At 35.5% G+C, this 18,929-nt stretch overlaps 1 pseudogene; it reads left to right on the forward strand.

Annotated features, from left to right (window-relative positions):
- The first annotated feature begins 1,137 nt into the window (after positions 1–1,137).
- Positions 1,138–8,585, forward strand: LOC142632256 (G-type lectin S-receptor-like serine/threonine-protein kinase LECRK4; annotated as a pseudogene).
- Positions 8,586–18,929: the final 10,344 nt, after the last annotated feature.

Raw genomic sequence — 18,929 nt, forward strand, 5'->3', positions numbered from 1 at the left:
GTAATTAAAATTTGCGAAATTTACTTGGAATTATAGAGCATCTAAATCTTAAGTTTAAATTTCATAATTCATAAATACTTTTCAGAAAAACACCACCAGTCCACCTCCACCACCGCTACATCACCAACTCCATGAGGAAAATCTAGAATGTAAAAACATGTAGTGCAAGATTTCTTTGAGGGAACGTAAAGATGTTGAGATTGATTAAGTTATTGTTTTGGGTTCGTTTATGAATAATTTTTTTTTTTTTAAAGAGGAAACCAATTTCGAAGCACTTAATGCTAACCTTAAACACTATATAATTATGGTATATATTGATCACAAATTTGTAAAATCATACTGCACTGTCAGTTTACATTACAAATCATAAATTGGATACTAAATTTCTAATTAGTATTCAAGCTATTAATGACTTTTTCCTATCAAAAAAAGAAAAAAAAGAAAGAAAAGTTATTAATGACTCCTATTAAAACCAAAAAAAAAAATAGAAAATTATTAGGTACTTCCGGAGTATCATAAATGTGTACTCCATTCTCTCACATGAATGGTGAGTCCTATCATGAATTTAATTAGTGGGACTCACCATTCATGTGAGAAGTGGGAGTACACATTTATAGTACTCTGTGAGTACACAATAATTTCCCAAAAAAAGGTATTCAAATCTAAAACAAATTAAAAAACTTTCGGTACCACCGCACACTCTTGGTGCGGTGGTCACTTCACAAGAATAAGTGTTTGTGAAGTGTGGGGAGGCAAGGATCAGAGTTTAAGTCTCTAGGAAAAAGTTTCATATATATATATATATATATATATATATTAAACTAAAATAAAAATTCTGTCGTTTAAAAAAAAAAAAAAAAAAAAAAAAAACCTTTCAGTTACTGAGAATAAATTTTAGCCCCACTAGTCAGTATTGACTTGTCTTCTTACCCTGAGAAAGAAATTGGCCTACTTTTATTATTATTATTATTATTTTCTTGAATGAAAGCAATTGGCGTGATGGTTACTATTTTGTAATAATAATTGGCGTGATGGAGAATAATAATTATTGCTTGTTTTGTTGACTATATATGCGAAGCTGGATTTCTTAATTCTTCACGGAAGATAAACAGAGACTGAGATCTTTTCTATTCTTCAATGATGACACCTATCTTCCTTTTTTCTCTCCTCTCAGCCATTTTCACAGTAGGGCAATCCATTGTGAAGCCAGGCTCTATTTTAACACCTACCACTAAGTCCTGATGGCTATCACCTTCTGGTCTATATGCCTTTGGATTCTACAAGCAAGGCAATGGCTTTGCTGTAGGAGTTTTTCTTGCAAGGATTCCTCAAAAGACTGTAGTCTGGACAGCCAACCGAGACAATCCTCCAGTTTCTGCTAAAGTCATATTGAATTTCACAAGTGATGGACGTTTGGTTCTGCAATCAGCGCAAGGAGCAGAGACAAGCGTGGCAAATTTTAGGTCTGCAAGTTCAGCTTCCATACTTGATACAGGCAACTTTGTTGTCTATAATTCAAGTAACCTTTCAATATGGGAGAGTTTCCAACATCCAACAGATACCCTTTTACCAACTCAGCGACTACTTGCTGACGATTTCGTTGTGTTGAAGTCCACTGTGTCTGAGTTTAACCAATCAACGGGTAGATTTCGTGCCGTTATGCAACAAGATGGATATGTCGCGCTATACCCAGTTGGAACCAGTTTAACAATGGAATATGGCTACTGGTCCACAAGTAGTGGTATACCGAATGGTAGTCTAAACCTTGATGATCATGGTTTTCTTTACGTGACCAACAGCAGTTTCAATTTGACTATATCTCCATCAAAAAATTCTGCAAAGGGTACCGTACTCTACCGTCTGAGAATGGAGGATGATGGATTCTTGCGGCTGTACTCATACAATCTGCAGAAACCGAATGGTAGTTGGTCAATTATATGGTCACCTTTAACTGAACCAGGCGTTAACATATGTTTTCCTAGGGGTTTATGTGGCGTCAATGCATTTTGTAAAGCAGGTGGTAATGATATAAATTGCACATGTCTTCCAGGTTTTGTATTTATTGATGAGAGCAAAAGAACTTTAGGCTGTGAAAGGAATTCCACCACAGAAAATTGCAATGAAAAAGGCATGAATATCACCATGGAAGAAGTGCCTGGCATCATATGGGAGAATGTTACTTACTCTCAGTCATTATTGTCAACCAAACAGGATTGCAATGATGCATGTTTGCAGGACTGTAGCTGTGAAGCTGCGCTATTCAATGACAGGGTATGCAGAAAACAAAAGCTTCCTTTGAGATTTGTGAACATCAAAATACCTAATGACCCAAAGGCAGCCTTAGCCTTCATCAAGATACGTACATCTTAGCCTTTTGGTTTTGCATTCATTGTGTTGGCCATTTCTGGAATCGCTATTTGCAGATCCCGTCTTTTTGTTGGAAATGGTAAACCAAAAGGTGCCCCTTGATATTTTATAACAGTTTGTGTTTTTTGTTTTTTCATAACTGTTTGTGTCTTTTGTTTTTCCATAACTGCTTATGTCTATTGTCATTCCATAACGTTTGTGTCTTTGAGTCTTTCACATTCTAGAATTTTCTATTATGAAATAAAGAGTAATAACAATAATAACAACTCTTGTAACTTCAACCAATAAAAGGGGATGGATGTATGATGTGAAAGTGTGTGAAAGGAAAAGTTCTTGTGAGCACTCAAGGCAGTAGGCTAATCTCTTTGTTTGTGAGTTTGAAGTACTATAATAAAATTTTCACTCCTCTCTTTCTTGTGAGTACTTTGTTGAATTTTAATTCAAGGCTTTATAAAGCCAACAAAGTTGCATCAGAGCCAGGTTCTTAGAGCCTAGAGTCTTTGTCTACACCATTAGTGAAGATGTCTTCTAATATGGTGCAACCACAAATTCCTAAATTGAGGAAAGAAAATTATGAGAGTTGGCAGATTCAAATGAAAGTGTTGTTTGGATCACAAGAGCTTTGGGAGCTCGTCACTGATGGGTATGTAATACCCACAAGTGAGCAAGAAGCCACCTACAATGGAAAGCAAAAAAATTTGCTCAAGGATCAGAGGAAGAAAGACAAGAAGGCACGATTTCTACTCTATCAAGGGGTCGATGAGTCAACTTTTGAGAAAATTGCCAAAGCAGAGTCGAGTAAAGAAGCATGGGAGATTTTTGGCATTTTTTTCAAGAGTGTCAATCGTGTGAAAATAGTTCGTTTACAAACTCTTTGTGCCGAGTTTGAAGTTGCTCACATGAAAGATGGTGAAATTATTTATGATTATTTTTCATGATTACTTGTAATTGTTAATCGTTTGAAAAGTAATTGATGCAGATCGGTTAAGGGAGAAGAAAATGTTTTAATATTTTACATTGTTTTATCTTTCCTAGTAGAATTAGGATTTATTTGATTTTTATAAATTTGATTAAAATCCTTTTCCTAGTTTAACTAGGATTTTGATTGTTTTTCTTTTCCTAATTAAATTGTTTTTCCTTTTCAAGTAGAAGTAGGTTTATTATTTCCTTTCCTAAAAGGATAGGAGAAATTTTATTCCTATAAATACTCTTTATAGAGAGGTTGATTGATGTTATGTGTTTATTAATAAAAGTTTGCTAGAGAGGATTTCTCTATTATTTTGCTTACTAACCTAGTGTTCTTGTAGAGATTAGGTTTCGTGGAAGAGTTGTAGTAATTGGGTGTTACAGATTCTACATCTACACACCCACGCTGCATCAGTAATGGAGAGAGTATTGAAGATGTTTGTGTGGTGGAGAAAATATTAAGATCTCTTGCAAATAAATATGAGCATGTCATGGTGGCTATTGAAGAGTCCAAAGATTTGGAGTCTCTCTCAATCTCTTCAAGTGCATGAGTAGCGTATGGAAAAAAAATTCCAACTTTGTTGTCATTATTGAGCAAGCATTAGAGTCAAAATTGACTCTAAGAGAGGAGAAGCCTAATGGCTTCCGTGGAGTATATATCAATAGCAACCATGGCAAGGGTCGTGGAAGAGGAACATTCAGAGGCAGATATGCTCGCGGACGTGGAGGTAATAGAAATGTCCAATGTTTCAATTGCAACAAATTTGGACACTATGCATCAGACTGTTGGTACAATAAATTTGAGGAGCACAATGAACAATAAAATGTTGTTGAGGCATCAAATGTAGAAAAAGAAAAATGAACACTTCTTTTTGCACAAGAGGAGGTAAATAATTCGTAAGAGGTGTGGTATCTTGATTTTGGAGCTAGCAACCACATGAGTGGAAAAAAGGAGCTCTTTGTTGAGCTTGTTGAAGGTGTTCAAGGCGATGTCCATTAGGGAGACTCATCCAAATTGCTAATAAAAGAAAAAGGAAAAATTAGAATATGTCAAAGGAATGGTGTTTTGCAATTTATCTCCAATGTGTACTATGTGCCCAACATGAAAAACAATATTCTTAGTATTGGGCAACTCCTAGAAAAGGGGTATATTATACACATGGAGAAACTCTCTCTTGTTTTGAAGGACGCTAAAGGAAAGCTTGTTGCAAAAGTTCAAATAGGTCACAATCGTATGTTTCCACTCCATCTTAACTCAAAAATGGAGAAATGTTTCCATGGGCTTGTAAAAAATGAGTCATGGGAGTGGCATCTTTGCCTTAGGCATCTCAATTTCAGTGGGCTTAAACTATTATCCACATCATCCATGGTGCACAAATTGCCTAGTATTGAAAGCCAGAATATGTATGTGAGGTATGCACTCTTGGCAAGCAACAAAGAAGTCCTTTTCCAAGTGAGAGTTCATGGAGAGCACCTAACCCATTAGAGCTGGTACACAGGGATATTTGCAGTCCATTTGATCCAATTTATTTTGGAGCTTTCACTATATTCAAAAGTTTCAAGGCACATGTTGAAGTGGAAAGTGGCTGTAAGATCAAAATACTTAGATCTGACAGAGGTGGTGAGTACACCTCAAATGAATTTTGAGATTATTGTAGGAAAAATGGCATCAAGCAACAGTTTACAATTGCATACACACTACAGCAAAATGGCATTGCAAAGAGGAAAAATTGAACGATCCATGATATGACAAAGACCATGCTTAAAGAAAAATGTTTGCCAAATAATTTCTGAGTAGAAGCAGTGGCATGTATAGCCTATTTACTCAATCAATGCCCTTCAAAAAGTGTCGAGAATATGACACCACAAGAGGCATGGAGTGGTTACAAACCAAGTGTGACACACTTAAGAATTTTTGGGTGTATTGCATATGCTCAAGTGCCTATTACTAAGTGAAAGAAGTTGGACGATCATGGGGAGAAATGCATCTTCATTGGGTATAATGAGGAGTCGAAAGCTTACAGACTCTACAATTCACTTACCAACAAAGTAGTGGTGAGTAGAAATGTCATTTCAGTGAAGAAGAGTCATAGGGATGGAATGATGACATCACAAGTAGAGAGAAATGACTTGAGTTAGAAAGGCAAGAAGAAGATGTGAATTATGAAGGTTCAGAGAGACCTTCTTTAACACCCCACCACTATGCATCATCAATAGGCACTTCATCAATCCAATGCCTAGGTAACATTTCTCCATCTCCAACACCAATCAAAATGAGAGGCCTAGAAGATATCTATGCATAAACTGAACAGACAAATCTTTTTTATTTGTATGTGGACCATGAGCCTTTTACTTTCAAAGAAGCTATGAAAGAGAATTGTTGGAGGAATGCCATGCAAGAAGAAATTTATGCCATTGAGAAAAACAACACATGGGAACTTACTACACTTCCTCTAGGTCAAAGAACCATTGGTGTGAAATGGGTGTATAAGATTAAGCACACAACTGATAGGAGAATTGAGCGCTATAAGGCAAGACTTGTAGCTAAAGGTTACAAGCAAAAGTATGGGGGTAGACTATGAAGAAGTCTTGCTCCAGTGCAAGACTTGACACGGTAAGGATGTTGATTTCTCTTGCAGCACATCACAGTTAGAAAATATACCAACTAGATGTCAAATCGGCATTCTTAAATGATATAATTGAAAAAGAGGTGTATGTAGAGCAGCTTGTAAGTTTTGTGATTGAAGGAGAAGAAGACAAGGTGTTTCATTTGAAGAAAGCTTTATATAGGCTAAAGGAAGCTCCTTAAGCTTGGAATTCTTGTATTGACAGATATTTTCAAGGAAGTGGTTTTGTCAAGTGTCCTTATGAGCATGCAGTCTACATCAAGAAGAATGCCCATGGTGAAATTCTTATAGCTTGCCTTTATGTTAATGATTTGTCATTCACAGGAAACAGTCAGCAAATGTTCCATGAGTTTAAACAAGCTATGTTTAAGGGCTTCGAAAGGATCGACTCTGAACTTATGTCATTTTTCCTTGGGATTGAGGTACGACAGCAACCAAATGGCATTCTCAAACGTCAAAAAAAAAAAAAAAAAAAAAAAAAAAAAAAAAAAAAAAAAAAAAAAAAAAAAACATATGCAAAGGAATTGCTTGACAAATTTAATATGAAAAATTGCAATGCTGTCAATACACCTGTTGTGGTGGATCTAAAATTGACAAGAGAAGGAGGAGGAAAAATTATACATCCAACTCTATTTAGGAGTTTGATTGGAAGTTTAAGGTACCTCTCAATCACAAGGCTAAACATTGTTTGTAGTGTTGGTCTTTTTAGCAGATATATGAAGAAACCAAAGGAATGTCACTGACTTGCAGCAAAGAGGATCCTAAGATATCTAAAAGGTACCATGGATTTTGGTCTTTTTTATTCATATAATAATGATGCCGCATTATATGAATATTCAGATAGTGATTGGGGAGGTGATCAAGATGAAGGGAAAAGCACTACTGGATATGTTTTCTATCTTGGATCAATAGCTTTACTTGGATGTCCAAAAAGCAAAGTATTGTAGCTTTGTCAACATGTGAAGCTGAATATGTTGTAACATCCTCTTTTGTTTGTGAAGCAGTATGGTTAAAGAATTTATTAAAAGAATTTGATCATCCACAAAAAGAATCCATAATCATTTATGTGGATAACCAGTCTACCAAAGAACTTTCTAAAAATCCAGTTCAACATGGAAGGAGCAAACACATTGACATGAAGTATCATTTCTTGAGAGATTACAGGAAACAGAAAGTTGTGAAGCTCCAATATTGCAATACAGAAGAGCAAGTAGCAAACATTTTTACCAAAGCCTTACCAGTTAATAGATTCAGAAGATTGAGGACAATGCTTGGTGTGAAGATGCTTTTGGATTAAGGGGGAGTGTTGGAAGTGGTAAACCAAACAGTGCCTCTTGATATTTCATAACAGTTTGTGTCTTTTATTTTTCCATAATTGTTTGTGTCTATTGTCATTCCATAATGTCTACGTCTTTGAATCTTTCACATTCTAGAATTTTTTGTTATGAAACAAAGAGTCATGACAATAATGACAACTCTTGCAACGTCACCCTATAAAAGGGGATGGATGTATGATGTGAAAGTGTGTGAGAGAAAAAGCTATAGTGACCTTTCAAGGTAGTAGCCCAATCTCTTTGTTTGTGAGTTTGAAGTACTCTAATAAAATTTTAATTCCTCTCTTTCTTGTGAGTACTTTGTTGAATTTTAAGTCAAGGCTTTATAAAGCCAACACTTTTTGCATATGAAAATATATCAAATAAGGGAAAGATTGTCTTAAGCGATGAGGATGTTGGTCCACGATCAATTACTTATGTAGAACTTGAAAAAATCACTAATGGATTGAAGGAAGAACATGGCAGAGGATCATTTGGCATAGTTTATAAAGGGACAATAGGCAATGACCAGAAGATTATAGCTACGAAAAGACTCGAGAAATTGTTAGTTGATCAAGAAAGAGAGTTTCAGGCTAAGATGAAAGTTATTGGGAAGACACATCATAAAATTTACTTCGTCTTCTCAGGTATTGCCACAATGCACCGAATAGGCTCTTAGTATATGAGTACATGTGCAATGGGTCACTTGCAGATATACTCTTCGCATGAGAAAATACTTTCTTGGAACAAAAGAATGAGAATTGCTTGCAACATTGCAAGAGAAATTCTTTATCTCCATGAAGAGAGTACGTCACAAATCATTCATTGTGACATAAAACCTCATAACATACTAATGGATGAGAATAGGTGTGCAAAAATGTCTAATTTTGGACTGGAAAAGTTCTTGAAGCCAAACCAAAGAAAAACCTCCACTGACTTCATAGGTACAATGGGATATGTTGCACCAGAATGGCATTGTTGAAACTCTTTTGTGACAGTCAAAATAGATGTCTACAGCTTTGGAATAGTCCTATTGGAGATTATATGTTGCCGAAAGAATGTGGATAGTAATCTTCCTGAGGAAGAGGCTATTCTTAAAGAATGGGCTTATAGATGCTTTGAGTGTGGCGAGTTAGGTAAACATGTCAAAGATGAAGGGGTTGAAATGAGACAATTGGAGAAAATGATTAAAGTGGCACTTTGGTGCATAGATGAGCCATCATTTCGTCCTCTAATGAAGAAAGTTGTACTAATGTTGGAATGGACTGGAGAAATTCCAATCCCTCCTAATCCTAGTTCTGTTCTTAATTAGTATGATTTAGGTTTTGAGAAGAAAGAGTAATGGTTTGGAAAATTGAGCAAAGTAAAAGCCTTGTATTTGGTATGAATGTAGTCAAGTTTCATGTGTGCTTCACTTTCATAGTACATTGTATGTGTGTTATCAAATGTTGCATTTTCCTTTTTTTTTTGGGTTACTTTTTGTTTACTTATGTTCTCTCTTGTAATTTATATGTACTTTCTCTAACCGAAGAAATGGTTAGTGCCATATGTTATGCCTGCAGTAATGTTTTTTATTTATTTATAAATATTTGGAAGCACTAAGAAAAATAAAATAAACTTACAATACTTGAAGTGTCTATGATTACTTCGATTGGCCATCTTATAAATATAGTTAGTTTTGAAGTTTATAATAAAACATAACTGAATTAAAAATATATATATATATATATATATATATATATTTATGTTGTGAGATGTCTTTTATGTTGGATCGGTATCCATTAACTAACTATTAGTGTTAAGGACATATTTTATGTAATTGGCTAATCCTTTGACAAAACGCATTTCACTTGTAATTTGGTAGATTTAGGATGTGTTTAATACTTCAAGAAACATATTGTTCAAGCCAAGTATTAAAGCCATGAAGATCGGACCAAGGAACAAGTGAAGAGAAGTTGTTCATTAAAGCTAGACAGATTCTCAACAGCTGCCGAGAGATAATATCTATCGAGGTTTAATGAAGCTCGACAGATAGCTCGATAGATGTATCTATCGAGGTCTTGACAGATAGCTCGACAACTGTATCTATCGAGAATTACGAAATCAGAATTTTCAGATCTGATTTTCAGCCGATGCTAACATGTATGTATAGGGTTTCTTTTCTCACAACCATAGACATATATAAGGCTTATTTTAAAGGCCGTCACATGAGAGAATACACTTTGAAAAAAGCTACTGCGTCTTTGTGCCTTAGTATATTGTAACCAAGTGCTTCTTGATCTTCATTGTTGATGAAGTGAAGAATTTTGCAGCCAACATCTTCTTCTAGTTGGTGTGTTAGTCATGTACTAGGAGCCATGCATCATTGGTTTGTCGCGTACTGGGATCCGTGCAAAAGGGTGGCGTTCATATATTGGAGAGTTCAGAAGTTCTGAAGTGGTAGAAGGTTTCTACTGTAAGTTCATCGATTGGGATTGTAGATTCTAGGGGCAAAGGTTTTATGCTAGATCTGAAACTTCTCTTTACTATAGTGAATTGCTTTTCGGGAAGGTTTCCCCCCAGGTTTTTTATTGTGAAACTAGTTTATTTCATGGTTTTCCTAGGTCATCATCTCTTATCTTATTTACTTTTCTGATGCATGATATTGATGTTAGTTTGTTTTAACAAGATTTATTCATAATAAATCTAATTAACAACTTAGGTTTGAAACTTGTTAATTCTATTAACCGGGGTTTAAATTTCCCATCAAGTGGTATCAGAGTAGGCACACTCTAATTATTTCTTAATCTTTGTTGTGTGATCTATTGACCCCTGTTTGTCATGAATAAAGGGCAGTCTCTTATTATACATCATTTATTTGATGGCACTAACTATGCTTACTGGAAAGTACACATGAGAGCTTTCTTGCAGCCTTTAAATGAGAAAATGTGGCAAGTTGTGGAGATAAGCTAGGCCAAGCCAAAGGAAGCACCGGCTGTTTGGGATAACGCTAAGATCAAGGCGACAATCTTCAACAGCAGGGTATTGAATGCTTTATTCAGTGCGGTCACAAATAAGGAGTTCAAGAAGATATCCTCTACTAAAACTGCTAAGGAAGCATGGACCATCCTCTAGACAACCTATGAAGGAACTAAGGCTGCCAAGGATTTGAAGCTTCAGAGGCTTACTACAAGCTTCAAAGAGATTAAGATAGAGGAGGATGAGTCACTCGATGAGTTCTATGCCAAGCTCAAGGACATAGCGAACTCAACCTTTTATCCTGGGGAAACCATTCTCAAACCCAAGATTGTTCAAAAGGTGCTTAGATCTCTACCCGAGAGATTTCATGCCAAGATCACCGCGATTGAAGAATCTAAGATATTGACAAAATTTCTTTAACAGAGCTGGTTGGCAATCTGCAGACCTATGAGTGGGTTTGACAAGGATTGGGAAATCTAGTAAGGGCAAGAGTATGGCATTGAAGGCCAAGAGTAGTGACACTGATGAGCCTTTAGATGATGAAGATTCTAAGCTGAAATCCTATATCACTCGGCAATTCAAAAAGTTTATGAAGAATGCCAATGCTAAAGGATTTGACAAAGACCGCAAGCAGTCCAGTTCGTCTCAGTTCAAGAACCAAGACAAAGGAAAGAAGGATGCTAGGGATGGCAGTCAATACACTATTCCCTCAGGACCAAAATGCTTTGGGTGTCAAGGATTCGGTCACATGAAACAAGAGTTCCCTACGTATCTCAAGACCATTGGGAAGAGCAAGGCACTTGCTGCTACTTTGAGCAACACGAAGCCTGAAGATGATTCTAACAATAAGGATGATGGAATCCTAAATGCCTTCACTACCACTGTAAATCCTACTAAAGGGATTGTTGAAGATGTGGATGAAGAAAATGACTTGGTGGAGTCAAAATTTGAGAAGATGAATGAACAAGATGACATCTACACAGCCTATGCAAAATTATACAAGGTCTCGACAAAAATATAAGAAGTTGTATAGGTTGGCCACCAAGAAGCTTAGTGAAGTGGAGCTTGAATGAGAAGAAATCTCCACAAAGTTTGATGAAGCCAATCAGAACATTGGAGCACTGATATTTGAGAATAATTTCTTGGCTGAGAAGACCAAAAAGCTTGAGGCAAAATTGTTCCAATTTAGAGCTTAGCTGGAAAGGACTTCAAGTGCAAAGCTTGACGAGATGCTCAATCTTCAAAAATCTGCCTCCAATCGAACCGGTTTAGGGTATGATTTCTCTTCTCCTAGTATTGCTTCTACTAGTATTGCTGTTTTTGTTTCTCCTACTAATAGTGTTGAATTTGAAAACAATGATGTGAAAAATGTGTTAGCTAGTGAGAACATAGACAAGGGTAAATCTATCTTAAGAACACCCCCTAAGCTGGATAAGAAAGAGACTAAAAACCCTAGGGCAAAGAAGGGAAAAACTCAAAAGCCTAAATAGAAGAAGCAGTATCTTTGTCATCACTGTGAAGTAGCTGGACATACTTGACCTAATTGCTATAAGTGGTTAGCCACTCAACCGAGCAACAACATGATCTCATCGGGAAACCAGAATTAGTTTCCATCCTCTTTTGCTCCTCTTGGAGATCTAGTCAAAGCCCTAATGTTCCTTTTGAACTTGAACGGTTTCAATTCTTCCCCCTCACCGCCGGATCAAGGGTTTGCAAAACGGAAAGGTTCTTCCTAGGTGTGGAAAGAAAAAGGCTTCAAGTGATTTAGTCACTTTTTCTCTCTCTCCTTCTTGTTTTTGATTTTGCATTACTTGTGTGTTTTGCTTTCTTGTTTTAAGTCAGTCTAGTTTATGCTTTGCTTTGTTTAACATGTTTTTATTTGTTTATTTTCAGTTTTGTTTTATTTTGTTTTTCATAAAAAATATAAAAAAAATTGAAAAAAAAATACAAAAACAGTGTGTGTTTTGTGTACATTGGTACTTGTGTACCTTTGATGGCCATTAAAACAAAGTTTTCTAAACTTTGTATCTTTTGTAACTTAGATGAGCATCTTTATGTACAACTAAGCAAGTGAGCTTTGTGACTCGTGTTTGTGATGAGTAAGATTAAGTAATCTCTTGTATTTAACACTCTTATCACTCCTTTTAACGAGAAGGACTAGAAAATTCTAAGAAAAAGGCACAAATAATCATCTCACCACTATTGCCCACCAATCATAAAATGACATCTGTATGCTTCGGCATAGCAAAAGTGCAATGTCAAAAACTTAACATAATTGGATATTTCTTTTCTTTTTCTTATATGCCCATGCATAGTTTGCTTAAAAGAAAAATATGCAAAGAAAAATAAAAGCAAAAATAATCAAAATGTTTTATATATGATTGCAAGCGTGTCTTCTAGGAGATGTGGGAGTTATAGGATGTAACTTGAAAGTGATAGTCCTCATCAAGTAGTTATGATTATGTGTAAGTTAAAGTGATTTTCTTATATCTCAAATCGTTATAACATGTAGATACTTATGCAATTTTGCAATTTTTTCACACACAACATGCAATATTCTTTGTTATTTTTGATACATGTGCAGGTACAATGTGATTTGGCCATTACAAGGAATACATGTGTTAATGTATGCTCACTAAACTATCTTGATTTGTTATTTGAAATATAAAATTGGTTAGACTTATTTAGTGTGTGTGTGTGTGTTTTGGATCTAAATGCTTGACATTTTTCTTGTTGAGAGATGTTTTTGAAAGCTTAAAATGTCGATTGGATCTTTAGTTGAGTAGCATGCTTGATTGTATTCATATTTGTGTTTTTCTCTTCTTTGAAAAATTGTTTTTGCACATCTCGACAGCTTCTCGATATCTCTCGACGGATTGCTATCTATCGAGCCCCTCTTTCTTCTTGTCTCGATAGAAGTTAACGCAATCTTGATGTTGGAAAATTTAGACCCCAGTTGATAGAATTAACAAGTTTTAAACCCAAGTTGTTAATTAGATTTATTATGAATAAAACTTGTTAAAACAAACAAACATCAATATCATGTCAAAATCATATGCAGCAGAAAAGTAAATAAGACAAGACATGATGACCTAGGAAAACCAATGAAATTAACCAGTTTCACAATAAATAACCTGGGGGAAACCTTCCCGAAAAGCAATTCACTATAGTAAAAAGAAGTTTCAGATCTAGTACAAAACCTTTGTCCCTAGACTCTACAATCCTTGTAGATGAACTTACAGCAGAAACCTTCTACCACTCCAGAACCTCTGAACTCTTCAATATATGAATGCCACCTTTTAAATGCACGGATCCTAGTACGTGACTAACTCCTTTGTACGAATCCCAGTACGTGACTCACTCACCAACTTGAGGAAGAAGAATGTTGGCTGCAAAGTTCTTCATTTCATCAACAATGAAAATCAAGAAGCACTTTGTTACAAAACCCTAAGGAGCAAAGACGTTGTAGTTTCTTTCAGAGAGAATTAGGCTTCAGTCACATTTTTTCATGTGTTCTTCTTGTATTCTTTTCTGTGATAGCCTCTAAAACAAGCCTTATATACGTGTAGGATTGTGAGAAAAGAAACTCTACACAAATACATAAGCATGGGCTGAAAATTAGTTCTGAAATTTTTAATTTTCGTAATCTCGATAGATACCTCGGTAGATAGTATCTATCGAACAGTTGTCGAGCTTCAATGAATCAGCACTTCTTCACTTATTTCTTAGACAGATTTGCATGGCTTCAATACTAGACTTGAACTCTTGTTCTTTGAAGTATTAAACACATCCTAGATCTACCCAAATACAAATAAAATGCGTTTTGTCAAAAGATTAGCCAACTACATAAAATATGTCCTTAACAATGTCCCCTTTTGGCAATCCATGACAAAACCACAACAAACAAATGAACATATGAGAGAAGTCATAAATCACTCAACTCATACTCACTTGTTAAGTACAATAAAATATATCCTAACACAAACCCTTGAAAATTTTTGCAAGAAGAGAGTTCATGGCAAGCAGACTTTGATAACCTGTATTTTTGAAACACTTAAACAAAACTCATCAAGGCATCTTTGTGTGAAACAAAAATAAAAGATTGCATACAATTTATAAGAAACATGTGTATAAAGATAGAAAAGAAATAACACATGTTGAGATAGGTAAAGAAGGCATACATCATCACATATATATCAAAGATAAGTACAATGTATGTAAACATGGTCACAAGACCGATGTACAAGAACAATAAACTAAAAGTAGCTCCTTCAACAATAAGGAGATAAGCACTCCCCCTAACAAGATGAAACACATCTCCCCCTTACATGGACATGTATTTCTCCCCCTAACTAGTAGAATCTTAAAAAAGAAACCACAATTTCTCCAATTTCTCCCCTTTTTTGTCATGATTGACAAATGGTACAAGAAGCTATAGAGTCTCACTCGAGAAACATAAAGATGATAAAAAATGATCAAGTGGGCACAAAGAATCCATAAAAATGCATGAATGTAATGAAACAAGATGCTATAGATGACAAGATAAAATAAATATGCAAAACATGTGAAAAAAATGCTTGCAAGAGAATCTCGATCGATCAAGAGGTGTCTAGCAGCTATAAAGCCAACCTCGATGGATCGAGAAGGTGTCGAGGATCTATTGAGCAGACAGAAAATTTCTTGATGGATCAAGAAGCTATCGAGGAGCTATTGAGATTGCGATAAGAAAAAGCTGAAGAGCTCGATAGATAGCCAAGTGTCGAGAGGTGTCGAGGAGCTGTCGAGATTGCTTTAAAAACATTTTTTTCAAGAAGAGAAAAACACAGACATGAATGCAATCAAACATGCTACTCAACCAAAGATCCAATCAACTTTTTGATCTCTCAAAAACATCTCTCAAAAAAAAAAAGTGTCATGTATTTTGATCAAAAAATACACACACACACACAACAAGTCTAACCAATTTTATATTTCAAAAATAAGTTAAGACAGTTTAGTGAGCATAAATTAATACATGTAAACCTGGTGATGGCCAAATCACATTATACATGCACATGTATCAAGAGTAGCAAAGAGTTTTACGTGTTGTGTGTGAAAACATCGCAAGATTGCATAAGTGTCTCTATGTTATGACGATTTGGGGTATGAGTAAATCAATTTAACTCACACACAATCATAACTATTTGATAGGAACTATCACCTTTGAGGTACATCCTATAACTCCCACATCTCCTAGAATACACGCTTGTAATCATGTTTTAAAGGATTTTGTTCTTTTTTCTTTTATTTTCTTTGCATATTTTTCTTTTTATTAAGCATATCATGCATGGGTATATAAAAGAGAGAAAAGAAATACCCAATTATGTTAAGCTTTTTGACATTGCACTTTTGCTATGCCAAAACATATAGATGTCATTTCATGATTGGTGGGTAATAGTGGTGAGATGGTTATTTATGCCTTTCTCTTAGGATTTTCTAGTCCTTCTTGTAAAAAAAAAGTGATACAAGTGTTAAGTATAAGAGATCACTTAACCTTACTCATCACAAACAAAGAGCCACAAAACTCACTTGCTTAGTTGCGCATAGAGATGCTCATCTAAGCTACAAGAGATGCAAAGTTTAGAGAACTTTATTTCAATGGCCATTTTAAGGTTCACAAGAACCAATGTACACAAACTCACACTGTTTTTGTATTTTTCTAATTTTTCCCTTTTTTATTTATTTTGAAAAAAAAAAACAAAATAAAAGCTAAACTACCAAACAAGAACAAACAAACAATATGAAAGCATAAAAGAAAGATGCAAATGTATGAAGGCATGACAGAAAGGTGCAAATGAATGATTCCAAAAACAGATAAGAAATCAAGCAAAGAGAGTCCTACTTTAGATAGAAAGAATTAAAGCAGAGGACAACAGAAAAGACAATTAAGTCTTCGGCTCCTTTCTCACCCACACAGCACAAGCCTTTGGCCGTGAAGATGAAAAGGTACGTGTCCTAATATATCTACTAAAGGACATAGAAAAACTAAAATTCTCCTGAAATTGAGTTAAAAAGCTCAAAGTTTTTAATAACTCTCCAAACAAAGGTATAGGTCCTTGAGAGGAAACTTGTGACTATTTGGACACTAGCTTTTAAGGATATAGCTTAAAGCAATTAGGATGAATGTGTCCAAAAACACCATAATAGTGACAAACATGAGGTCTAACAAAGGATTTAGAATTAGCCAAAACAGTTTTGGATTCATACCTTTATCATCTTTCTCAAATTGAGGTACAATGAGAGTCTTGATCCAGTATTCGTGGAAGAGGAGAAGACAGCATATCCTAAGCCAATCTTATCAGAACTAGGTTTTTGAGCACTTAAGACTTCATCAAGCTTTGCACTAGACATTCTCTCTATTTGAGTTCTAGCTTAACTAAGCTCAACCTCGAGATTCTTGACTTTCTCTTCTAATGAGGTGTTCTCCACAATAAGAGTCTTAACTAACCTTGTAGCCTCATCTAGTTTGACTAATAGATCAGCTTCTTCAGTTTTTATCTCATTAAACTTTTTTCTACAAAGATGAGAAATCTTTTCAGATCTTATGAATTCAGTGCATAACTTATCATAGGCTTCTTGAAGTGTCAACTTCCTATGTAATTCTTCATCAGAAGAATCCTTACTGTCACTAACACTCTCCACAATCACCTTATCGGTTAAGGCAACAATGGCCATAACGTGACTACATTCATCCACATACTCATCAGAAGAGTCATTATCAGTGTCACTCCAAGTAGCGACCAATCCTTTATCTTCTGACTTTTTGGCCTTTTCCCCCATAAGGTAGTTTGGACACTCTATCCTCATATGACCAAAACTCTTGCACTCATGACATTGGATGAGGGGTTTCTCATTCTTACCCTTCCTAGAGAATTTAAATTTCCTAGGAGGTTTACCCCTATCATTTTTCCTAAATTGAAGAAGCTTAATAATCTCATCAGTTATGAAGGTTAGATCCTCATCCTCATCCTCATCATCATCATCTTCATCTTCAGAGTCCTTAATCTCTTTCTCTATACCCTTAAGAGCCAAGCTTTTACTCTTTCCACCTTTTGTCATTAACTCTAATCCCATTTCATAGGTTTGAAGGTTCCTTACAAGCTCAGCCAAACGAAGTTGAACAATGTCCTTCACTTCTTCAATGACAGTGATCTTAGCATGGAATCTTTCAGGTAAGGACTTAAGGATTTTCCTAACGATTTTAGATTCTGCTATAAATTCTCCAAGGTTGAAAGCAGAATTCATAATATCCTTGAGTTTAGCATAGAACTCATCAAAGGTCTCATCCTCCTCCATTTTTATTTCTTCAAAACTACTAGTGAGTCTTTGAAGCTTCACAATCTTAACTGCCTTGGTACCTTCATAGGTGGTCTCCAGAATGGTCCATGCTTCTTTGGCAACTTTCCCCATTGGTCACCCCACAAAACAAAGCATTCAAGGTCCTACTATTGAAATTTACCTTTATGATTATTGCATCATCCCAACCCACCGGCGATTCCTTTAACTTAATCCAGCTAACTTCAAGAGCTTGCCATACCTGTTCACCTAGAGCCTGCAAAAAAAACTTTCATACGAACTTTTTAGTATGCATAATTAGTGCCATCAAATAAAAGAGGAATCAAAAGAGATTTTCCACAATCCATGACAATGGGGGTCAAGGATCACACTCAGGAAATTAATCCAATCAGAGTGTACCCGCTCTGATACCACTTATTGTAAAATTTAGACCATGGTTGATAGAATTAACAAGTTTTAAACCCAAGTTGTTAATTAGATTTATTATGAATAAAACTTGTTAAAACAAACAAACATCAATATTATGTCAAAATCATATGCAGCGGAAAAGTAAATAAGACAAAATATGATGACCCAAGAAAACCAATGAAACCAACCAGTTTCACAATAAAAAACCTACGGGGAAACCTTCCCGAAAAGCAATTCACTATAGTAAAGAAAAGTTTCAGATCTAGTACAAAACTTTTTCCCTAGACTTTACAATCCCCGTAGATGAACTTACAGCAGAAACCTTCTACCACTTCAGAACCTCTGAACTCTTCAATATATGAACGTCACCCTTTTGATGCACGGATCCCAGTATGTGACTAGCTCCTTTGCATGAATCCCAGTACGTGACTCACTCACCAACTTGAGGAAGAAGAATGTTGGCTACAAAGTTCTTCACTTCATCAACAATGAAGATCAAGAAGCACTTGGTTACAAAACCCTAAGGCGCAAAGACGCAGTAGCTTCTTTCAAAGAGAATAAGGCTTCGGTCACCTTTTTCATGTGTTTTCCTTGTATTCTTTTTTGTGACGGCCTCTAAAACAACCCTTATATATGTCTAGGGTTGTGAGAAAAGAAACCCTACATAAATACATAAGCATGGACCAAAAATCAGATCTAAAAATTCTAATTTCCGTAAGCTTGATAGATACCTCGATATATAATGTCTATTGAGCCTCATTAAACCTCGATAGATAGCTATCTGTCAAGCAGCTGTTGAGTTTTAATGAATCAGCACTTCTTCACTTGTTGTTAGGACATATTTGTTTCACTTGTTTAGAACATATGTCATTCTCTTATGTAATTGGCTAATCCTTTGATAAAACGCACTTTACTTGTAATTAGGTAGATTTAGGATGAGTTTTATACTTCAAGA

Source organism: Castanea sativa, chromosome 4, assembly GCF_040712315.1.
Source record: "Castanea sativa cultivar Marrone di Chiusa Pesio chromosome 4, ASM4071231v1".
Lineage (NCBI taxonomy): Eukaryota > Viridiplantae > Streptophyta > Magnoliopsida > Fagales > Fagaceae > Castanea > Castanea sativa.